This window comes from Haemaphysalis longicornis, unplaced genomic scaffold (assembly GCF_048455015.1).
Source record: "Haemaphysalis longicornis isolate Haplotype H1 unplaced genomic scaffold, Haemaphysalis longicornis Haplotype H1 scaffold_1, whole genome shotgun sequence".
Classification (NCBI taxonomy): Eukaryota; Metazoa; Arthropoda; class Arachnida; order Ixodida; family Ixodidae; genus Haemaphysalis; species Haemaphysalis longicornis.
Window position 1 is genome coordinate 159,090,366 of NW_027526203.1, and position 11,012 is coordinate 159,101,377.

At 47.5% G+C, this 11,012-nt stretch overlaps 2 non-coding genes across 2 annotated transcripts; one reads left to right on the top strand and one right to left on the bottom strand.

The window, feature by feature from the left end:
- Positions 1-348: 348 nt before the first annotated feature.
- Trnac-aca (transfer RNA cysteine (anticodon ACA)) lies at positions 349-420 on the top strand. Its single transcript has one exon. It is a non-coding gene; the product is annotated as a tRNA-Cys (tRNA).
- Positions 421-10,201: 9,781 nt separating this feature from the next.
- Positions 10,202-10,273, bottom strand: Trnaw-cca (transfer RNA tryptophan (anticodon CCA)). The gene has a single exon. It is a non-coding gene; the product is annotated as a tRNA-Trp (tRNA).
- Between the last annotated feature and the right edge of the window lie 739 nt (positions 10,274-11,012).

Consider the following 11,012-nt stretch of genomic DNA (forward strand, 5'->3'; position numbering starts at 1 on the left):
GGGAGCGGCGGATGTGATCCCACATGGCGGCTACCGGTACACGGGCAACGCTTCCTACTTTTGTGTGCAGGCTGGAGACCCCACGCTGAATTCACGCCTTCTTCCAAAGACGCCAGTGGTCGAGTGGGTCCAGCTCTTTACAAATTACAAGCGGCACTCGGAAACGGGGCGCTGTGCGCGTTCAACACGCCTCGTGCATCCGCGCCATCGGTCCTAACGAGCACTATTGAAACGGACGCGATCATGCAGGAAGAATACCATGCGTCTGCAGATCAAGAGCATTCCCATTCGTTCCTTGGAAAAACCATCGAGGCTCATGTTGCTGTTTCCAAAAGAGCCCGTCGTCCTGGCCCGGTGGCGCAATGGTAGCGCGTCTGACTACAGATCAGAAGGTTGCGTGTTCGAATCACGTCCGGGTCACCACCTTTTTTTTTTAAGTGAGATACTCATGCTTCACCTAGGTCTTCCCGGCCCCTGTTTTATGAAGGCGTTTTTGTTGAACAACGGCGTACTGCAGACACTTTCGGTATTCCATTACTAGCTGATGGATGGATTATGGGGGTTTAACGCGCCGACGCTTCACAGGCGATGAGGCAAGCCGTAGTGGAGGGCTCCGGATTAATTTTGACCGCCTGGGGATCTCTAACGTGCGCCGAAATCTCGTAAACACGGGCGTTTTTGCTTTTCGCCTCCAACAGAACAGCGGCCGACATGGCCGGGAATCGAACCCGCGTCCTCATGCTCAGCAGCACAATGCCTTAGCCACTGAACTACCGCGGCGGGTACCATAACTTACTGCACTCCCTGGACTCAGTCCTTTGTGGAAACTTCATCGCAGCCTTGATGACAATAAACGCAGCCGCACACCAATAGTGGCAACTCTAATGCTCACCAGCAAGAACTACTCCCAAACTGAAGAAACTCTCCTTCGCACTTTCTTTCCTCCCGCTTAACTTACTCCTCCTCAACCACTACCAAATATTACTATACACGACCCGGTGCCCGAACTTGAAAGCGCATTCTCGTTTGCTGAACTCAATGAATTCACCTACGCAGTCTACCTGAACCAGCCCAGATACACCTCCTCGAACAGCTCAATCACTCGTGGGAAACCGGACTCGTCCCCATCCACCTGAAACTGTCGCTCATATTTCCCATAGCAAAACAAAACAAGAAGCAACAAACGCCCGATGACTTCTCGCATCTCCGACTGAAATCCCTTACGCCCGTTATCTGCAAACTAATAGAACGGCTCATACATAGCCGAATCGCACACTATCTTGAATTCGTAAGGCCCTATTTTCACCCCTCACAAACAGGTTTTCACCCGAACCTCAGCACCGTTGACAGCCTGTGGCTCCTCAGACGGGCTCATCAGACGGGTGACGGGCTCCTCAGTCAGCGTGGCCGCGCATTCTCTAGAAGTCATAATGGATAATTGGAGACGTGGCTACGAGTGTGCCATTCCTTCCAGAGACGACTTGCAGAGTCCCCTACCTCTGCCTAGAGTCGATGACGAATAGCTGGTGGAAGTCTACAATTCCGAGGACGACTTTGCGTCCACACTCGCCGCGAAGAAGACGACGACCTCTTCGGTGCATATGACGACGATTACTAGCCCCGCAACTCCGCAAATAAACAATGACACTGAAACTTAACTATGTGTCCGGCAATGCTCACCTAAAACAGCTTCTTCATTCAAGTCTTGCGCGTGAGGGCAAGCTTCCCTCAATTTGGGGGGAGAAGCCCCTTAGGAGCTCGTGCTTTCGGCGTCTAATGTCGTCGTCGTCTCATGTCGTCTTAGTATCGTTTATTCGCGGTACTAAAACACTGGGACACTGGTTTTCCAACGCCTCGCGCTAGAACGCTTCGTGCTTCAAAGGTACGAGGCTTGTACAGCAAAGCTGTATACCTCTACCCCCAACGGTTTCATCACCGAGGGCAAAATCGCCAAGGCGCCAAGAATACAGTTATACTCTGCATGCTTCGCCCCTCCCTAGGTGTCACGTTACAGTTTCATTTCTGTGGGCGAAAACGCCAAGGCCCCAAGAATACACTTATACACAGCATGCTTCGCTCCTCCCCATGTTTCACTTTATGGTTTCATCTCCGTCGGCAAAAACGTCAAGGTGCCAACAATACACTTATACACTGCATGCCCCACCCCTCCCCAGGTTTCACATTACGGTTTCACCTCCATGGGAAAAAACGCCTGGGCACCAAGAATACACTTATACACTGCATGCTTCACCCGTTACGCAGGTTTCACGTTGCGGTTTCATTTCGGTAGGCGAAAGCGCCAAGGCGCGAAGAATACACTTATACACTGCATGCTTCGCCCCTCCCCAGGCTTCGCGTTACGGCTTCACTTCCGTAAGCAAAAACGCCAAGGCACCAAGAATACACTTATACACTTCATGCTTCGCTCCTCCCCAGGTTTCCCGATAGTGGAAATGGTCCGGGATTTTTTTTACAAAGAAAAGTGCTGAGCTTGCTCGTCGCTCTCTGCGCCTCGGCACTCTGAGATGAACCGTGACCTAGGCAAGACTGCAGTGCTCGCTGCCTCCGCTGTCTTCGCAGAAGAAAACTCGTGAGCAGTTAAATTTTCTCCTCCCCCGCCCTTTCCTCTCACACTAGACATGGCATTCGTCGGGCACTATCCCGAATGGGAACATCCCGCGTTCCGTCCGTGCTTCCAGCGACCGCCACCCGGCCTTGAACTTCCTCGTACTAACTCGGCTGCGCTTACCCGGCCCCTGTCTCATATTCCCATAGGGAATCCGTTGCGGCCACCGCATCCAACCGTGTCCAACACCCCACCCTCCACCCCCTTTTCCTGAGGTTAAAGGAGTACTGACACGGAATTTTCGTGTAAAGTTTTTTCCGCTGCTATTGGTGCCTACCAGCCAAATAATCATAGAATGGCACTTCAGATGGTCGATAGCGGCGTAAAATGATTTAAAGCCTCGTTTATCCGTGTCAGTTTCTGTTTCGAATAAACGAACACCTAATCTGCCCCCTGACAGGAGGGCGCTCGTGACGTCACCGTTCTCGTCTCACCACTGCCGGTGAAAGCTCACGCTGTCACTCTCGCGCGCGCGCCTCAGACCGGCCGTGGTCTCCAGCACAAGCGACGGGCAGCATGACGTCAGTCCCAAAAGCGTGACGTGAACAGATGGCGGAACAGCGGCGCCAATCGACGCCACTGTGTTTGCCACGGCACGGGAGTCCCACACGTCAGCAGTTTGGGGCCAGGAGGAACAGATGGCGTCATGCTGAGGCCGATTGCGAAAGTGTATCCGTTCTGAGCTTTCTCGTGCGTGCAAAGATTAAAATGTAATCAAAATATGTTATACTGAACGGTTACCGTTGAGACTTTCTGGGAGATATCTCCATATACAATGGAAGCCTTTTACATATTTATCCCACCTTTGAAATTTCGTGTCAATACTCCTTTAGAAACGCGGCAGCGGCCATATTATAAACAAAGAGGGGAACAGTTCAAAACGCACGACGCACAAACGAAAAAAAAACTACCCCTAGCGCTGAGTTACAACTGATTTTTATTTTTCGGCATGTCACATATATATGTTGACAGTGAAAAAAACAGGGGCTACCAATTGCTACAGGTAACCCATACGATCCTCACACTGCGCCATCATCATCTCCACAAACATATACACAACTATCTGTGGGCCAGAACATCGCCTCTTGTATTTTTTCAATGCCAAACTCATCGCCCGCTTTAGAATGGCAGTGAGTGGCAGAATGGCAGTGAGTGCCCGATGGCGTAAGCTGGGGCCCCAAGATTAATCGGGATCACCCGACCATAACTGAACTTGAGAGCGGCTTACGTCTTGTTGCCAAGGCAACCAATGTTCGAGACTGCCGAAGTAGCTGCGCTCTGGGCAGCGATAGAAAACCCAGCGCCGTGGCGGAGTACGCTTTGATTGTACGTTTCATTGTACAATCAAATTGATAGTACGCTTTGATTGTACCTCGCGTAAAAAAGAGCACGGGGTGGGATTTTTAGTCCACAGGGAGATATCAGGGAACGTGGAAGAAATTCTTCGGTGTCAACAAAAGCGTCGGTATCGTGGGGATTAAGCTAAACAACTGATACAGGTAAAGAGAGGTCAAGCCTATCCACCAGGAGCTAGCTACGATGATGAAGCCGTATATAGTTTCTACGAAGACGCTGAGTCGGCAATCAATTATAGAACAACACAGTTCACAATCAGAATGGGATCCTTTAACGCAAAAGTTGGCGCGAACAGAGTAGGAGAACAATCAGCGAAAAATTTTGGAATAGGCACTTGCAACAGTCGAGGAGATACAATGGTTGGATCTGCGGAGAGAAATAACCTTACGCTGAAGAACACATTATTCCGCAAACGAAAGATTAGGAAATGGACACGGAAAAGTTGCGACGGGGTGACAAAAAACGAACTTGACTTCATTCGAAGTGACAACCCAGGTATTGTACAGGATGTGGAGGTTCTTGACAAGAATCCGTTTAGCAACCATAAAACCGTTATGTGAAAACTAAGGCTGAGTCTCAAAACGGAAAGAAAGATACTCGTAAAAAGTAATAAATACGGCATCAAGTCACTCAGAGACAGGACGCAACAGCAATCACAGAGTCAGCAGAGGGGATTGGAGAAGCAGCATGTAGGAAGCAAACAGGAAAACTAACTCATCAAACAATGGAGTTTATTGCGAAGCGTGAGAAAATGAATGGCCGAGTATGTACGGGGGATAAAATGAAACTAGCGTAACTGTCAAAATTTATTAACAGAAGTAAAACAAATGACATTCGTCCGTACAACACCGCAGCCATCGAGGAAACGTTGGAAATAGGAGGAAGCTTGAAGTAAACAAAGATAAAACTGGCTATTGTCAGAGACAGAATGTACGCACTTAGAGTTGGGCAGGGTAACATTACGCACAATTTGGATGAGATAATAAAAATACCAGAACTATTCTACACCAGGCTAAACGCCAGCGATGTGGTACCAGGGGAAACTACTGAGCCTACAAGTGTAGCTTGCGATGTTCCTCCAGCACCTAAAGAGAAGTAGAAAAGGCGCTTAAGGACATGAAAAGAGGGAAAGCTGCAGGCGACGACGGCATAACGATAGAACGTGTAAAAGATCGAGGGTGCAGATATATTACTAGAAATGTTCGCTAAAATATTCTCAGAATGTTTAAGGATTTTAAAGGCACCCAAAGCCCGAAAAAACGCCAACATAGTTTTAACTTAAAAGAAAGGAGGTAATAAGGACCTTAAGAACTAAAGACCCATCAGCCTTCTGTCAGTTGCATACAAGCTGTTGACGAATGTAATATTTACCCGCATAAGCGACAGCCTAGACTCTCATCAACCAAGCGATTTCATTTGATCGTCGATTTGACTGCAGGGTTTAACTTGGCGGCACTACACAGGCGATGAGGTGCGCTGTAGTGGAAAGCTCCATATTAATTTTCACTACCTGGGCATGTTAAACGTGCGCTGAAATATCGAACACACGGGCGTTTTTGCTTTTCGCCTTCGTCAGAAAAGCGGCCCCGCGGCCAGGAACAACCCAGGGAGCGGGCTGGGTTTAGAAAATGATACTCAACATTGGATCTCGCCCATGTCATCAACCATGTAATAGAAAAATGCTCAGAGCATAATAGGCCGCTCTGCATGACATTCATAGACTATGAAAATGTTTGCGTAAGCACCGAGAGTGGCTGGAGTAGAAGGAAAGGGTCTGGTTGGCCACTCGGGGCTGATGCGTTTGGCCTTGAGAAAATACTCCAGGAAGCGATGGCCATAAAATGAATGTCTTTTTGGGAGAGGGATAACGAGGGCTTCCTAATACAATTTTCTTCTTGGCGCTCTATTTCTGCGGCCTCGATGATTTCTCTACTTATTTAATTTTGGATTTTGCAATAACCTTTGTTTCATGAAAGATAAAGAGCAGCTGCTTCAATGACGACAACGGATTCCTCCGCGACCAGTGTCCACCAGTGACCAGGTCTCCAATGCCCCGATTGCAGCGGCTGCTCTTTAATCTTGCATGAAACAAAGGTTATTGCAAAACACAAAGAGAAAATAAATAGAGTAATCATAGAGGCCGCAGAAATAGAGTGCAAAAAGATAATTGTATTAGGAAGCCCTCGTTATCCCTCTCCCAAAGATACATTCATTTTCTGGCCCACAGATAGTTCGGCATGTGTTGGTGGCGCATGGCTACGGTGCAGTATGACGGCCGCTTGGGTTATCTGTAGGAATCATCGTAGCCCTGTGTTTCCGTTTACTTTTTTGACTAAATGAATATATGCGACCTGATGAAAAATAAAACTCAGTTGTGGGGCAGCGCCTGTGGTTGTCACTTTTAAAAGCGAAGCTGTTTAGCAAAGCGTCGCTTTTCCTGGCTCTAGTTAAAAATACCGAGACAATGCCGAGCGCTTGTGCGTGCGTGCCTCGCGACGACCGCCCACCGTCCCCGGCACACGTTCACCATGCCAAGTATACCCGCCTAGGGAGACTGGCCAAAAAAAGCTCCAGTGTTCGCCGTAATCCTGGCAAAACTTGCTCGGAACGAGAAGAACACGCCATAGCGCACGCCCCTGCAAAGCGATGTGCAATGATTATCACATCGAAAAAATGAAGGAAGCTCACACTTATAGCAAGAATGATAGAGCAAAGGTCGTTGCGGCAGCGAAGAAGAAGCGGATTGGCTGTAATCGTGGATTTAAACCGTCGTGACGGTCATGACGTTTGCGTGCAGCTTCGCTACCTTCGAGTCTTACGCGTTAGTGTGAGCTTCCTTCAATATTTTTATTCGTCTTGTGCATCGTCTGGTTTGCGCTGTCCACCTCTTTGTTTCACCTAAAACCAACTCGACCAAGCCTCAACCACAGCAGGACATATTTTCGTCTGACATCTTAAACTGCGAGAAGAAAGAAACAAGAGGGTATTTCGCAGACACGTGGCCGGCCGTCTGTAGCCTGTTTCATATGGTACGTCCATAACCCGGCCCGACGGTACTTGACCCTTACGGAAGCATCTTATGGACTTCTTATTAGGAGAAAACATCCCGTGATGTCGCTCTAACATTTTATTCATCCCGTGTTGCTTCATACCGTCGACTAATTCCATTTAAAACTATTTTTGTTCATTGCACATGGCTCTGAATGAGTTAAAAGGGTTACTGTTATGCGTTCTTAGAAGCGCACAAACGTCATTCTATTAAAAGTGGCTACTAAATGTGGTGCAGAAAAAAATAAAACAAACTATTTCAGCTTGGCTAGAGGGTAGAGTTGTCCATGGAAAACAAATTTTATTTCACTGGCATGAGTAGTTTACAGAATGCAGAGTGTCCGCAAATGGGAACAATGGCCCTAAGCGTACCCATGCTGGGGTTGTTTCTTTCTTCCCCACGGGCCAGCAGCAATGCGTGGTACTCCATGCGCGCTTTATTTTCCCTCATGGCAGGCAGCCGAACCGTGAATTTGTAGGGCGACGCTGCACAATTGGCACTTCATTCGTGTATTTTTGGTGCACTTGCGGCACCGGCTCTGCTTTCTCAACGGTACCAAATGATGGCCGTGGCCTTCCTTGCTGTGGAAAACAAGAGCACCTGAAGGGCCAGGCTGTTGTCTGGTGTCCACCTTTTTGGTCAGCAAACCTTGCACGATGAGCCTTGGGAACTGAAGCTGGTCAAGTGGCGGTTCACTCCCTAGTTCTGTGTACAGCCTCCTGGCTGCAACGCGCAATGTTGCAAGCAAATTGCTGAGTAACGGCCAACACCACTTTTCATCATGCAGGCAAGGACGATAGTCGCTGATAAACCTATTAAGTAGGTCGACGCCACCCACGTGCTTGTTATATTTTTGTATGACTCTCGGCTGGGGCACTGGAACTCGCTTTCGTTCCTTTTGGCTGTAGCAGGTGGCTGTGGCGGTGGGGTGAATGCCATCATAATTTGTGGCAACGCTCACACACTTATTGTTATTCCACTTTAAGCGAGGACGTCGCCGTCGCACATAAAATCAAAAGTCCCTCTGGTTTATGAGCTAGTTCCTTCGAAGCCGGAAGTGGGCATTTCTTGAGCCGGGTCTCCCTCATGGTTCCTGTTGCTCGGAATCCACGTTCTTTCAGCTCTTGTAGCAAAGCATGCGACGTGAAAAAATTGTCCATGAAAATAACATGCTTTATAGGCACATCAACGCACTTGAGAGCGTTCAAAACAACGCGTGTTCCAAGTGGTACATTCATGCTTTTCCCGTCGTTTTCCCGTAGTAGATATCAATGTTGAAGGGATAACCCGATGAAGAGCAAAGGATCCATTCCTTGTAACCAAATCGTATTGGTTTCCCCTTTATAAACACCTTGCAGCTGTATCGACCAGAATACGGCAGCATCTGCTCGTTCACGCGATATTCTTAGAGAAAATGCCGAACTAATAAAGGGAGCTATTTACAAGCCTGAGTAGAGGTCTTATCTTTGCCATCTTGTCACCCTTCTCAAGGTTTTCACTGTCACATACATGGATGTACCTCTTTATTAGCCGGAATTTTGCGCGGCTCATTGTGTTTGCCACCAAAGGAACACTAAGGTCCTTATCTTTCGACCAATACCGGCCAGAGTATGGGAGCTTGTGGTAACCACTCAAGAAGAGAATGGCGACAAACTCAAGTATGTCTTTTTTAGTTATGCTGACGCTGTGGTTGTTCTGTTGCTGGGCATAAAAATTGGATTCTTCAGCTATGAGAAGTACGATTTCCGTGTTCAGTAGGCGGGCAAAGAGGTCAAAGGGCTCCTCATCTACAAGCTCGGCATGGGTCACTCGCAGTGGCTGAACCTCAGTTTCTACTATCGGGCCCGAATACTGAGTACTTCGCTTCCACTCAGGGGAGTTTTGAGATGCTTTTTTCGGTCTCGGGGGTGCTGCTTCTTGGAGAGCTCCTCCACATTTGTCGTCATCAGCCGTGTCAATCGCTCTCCACATCATACGTTAGAGCGATTACAACGGCGATATCACTGTGGCCCTCCTCTCCATCCGTGAGAATATCGTCCGCATTCGGTGGGGGTAGCAGAACAACATCAGCAGCTTGTGCGGAATCGTCGGCGAGAACCATTTCCACCGCTTCCTCCGGCGTGAGAAACTTTTTCCGATGCATTTGGATGACAAAGAGGCGTTGAAGCTGACAACACTTACGCGCAGTACGGCTGCTCCCGCACCCCCCTTCACGCCAACGTTCCCAATTATGAACATGCAGACATTTTTCGCCGTATTTACGTTATACACGCAAACAGCTACTCTATTTCGCGCGTCGTAATACTAAACACATTCAAAAAGAAAATATAATAAAAGATTCTTACCAAGCAGTTACAAAGCTTACGTTTTCCCGCAGAGCTTATCCGTACGGCGCACCGCAGCGTTTACGTGAAAACTCCCCCGTAAAGTTGTCGCCGCATAACATAAAGTACGAAACTAAAAAGGAATTTTCTTCCCTTCTGAATAAAACTTTGAGATTTTTTAAAGATGTTGTTAGCAAATATTAGCACGTTTCTTGCATACTTTAGTACCTATAGCTTCCGAAATTAACGGCGTGTTGTGTTCCCAAATGGGAACACTGGCGCCAAATGTTAATTCCCCTCGAAGTGCGTCCTTTGTGAGTTAAGTTATTTTTTCGCAATACATAGTTCTCCGTTAGACGAGTATGAACGTGTGATCGCGGACCGCAGTACGATCCTCGAACTTTTTTTTAACTCTCCTGGGTGTGAATTAGCGATTAACAAATATGTGAAGCCCGGCACGCTTAGACAGTAATCCAAGCTGTCAAACGTACAATTTTCTCGTATTGTAGTTTTATGCGTGAGCTAGAGCCATTCTTAAGGGACGCTACGCTTCCCCTATTAGCCGTGCATTTGAGAGGGGAAGCGCACGACAGCGTGTATCAACTCTTTTTCAGATGGAACATCCTCCTGAAAGGTCTGAACATTTGCACAATTACACAATTTTTTTGGCAATAAAACGTGCCGCAGTTAGTAATGGGGTACCGAAAGGGTATGCACTGCACCACCAACCAAATATTTTGTTCAAGATTTCGCTCAACAAAATTGTCATCTTCTGGATAAAACGCGGGCCGGAAAAACCCAGGTGAATCATGAGTATCTTAAAAAAAAAAACAAAAAAAAACGCAGTGACCCGGACGTGATTCGAACACGCAACCTTCTGATCTGGAGTCAGACGCGCTACCATTGCGCCACCGGGCCAGGACGTCGGCGGCATTTGAAAACAGCAACATGACCCTCGTATTTCCAAGGAACGAATGGGAATGCTCGTGGTATGCAGACGCAAGGAATTCTTCCTGCATGATCGCGTCCGTTTCAATAGCGCTCGTTAGGGGTGATGGCGTGGATGCATGAGGAGCAATGTTGTACACGTTCCTCTAAAACAGGAACGCAAGGTCGTTCCTCGTTCCTTCCCAAATTTGTAACGAGTTCCCCTTACAAGTTCCTTGAAAGGAATGCGCTCCAGTTCCACTTCGGACATTGGAACGTTTCGTTACATTAACGTTACATTTCTTTCTTACATTAAAATATGGTGACGGATTCCTGAGGCGAAATAAAGTCAGAAATTTAAAACTTACATCGAACTACGTATATTATAGGAATATGAACACCGCCGGCAGCAATTTATCTCCAGAGAAAAAGAAACCAGAGAAACGCTCCTAGATTTTTTTTTTCAAGGAGTACTGGATAAATTCCAGACATGTCTAACTGCGATTTTGGTGCTCGTCAATTATAGGTGCAAACCATATGAAACGTCCCCTTCGGTCTTACGAATGCGCAGTAAGGTTACTGCGCTTCAGATATGAGAATAGAAACTTACTCACATGCAGGAACGTAATTAAATGTCTTGCATTAGAAACCACGTCGAAAGGAACAATACATAGGCCTTTAATGAATGCTCGTTTAATATTTAGTGCGGGGGTTATAAAAGTGAAGCTTT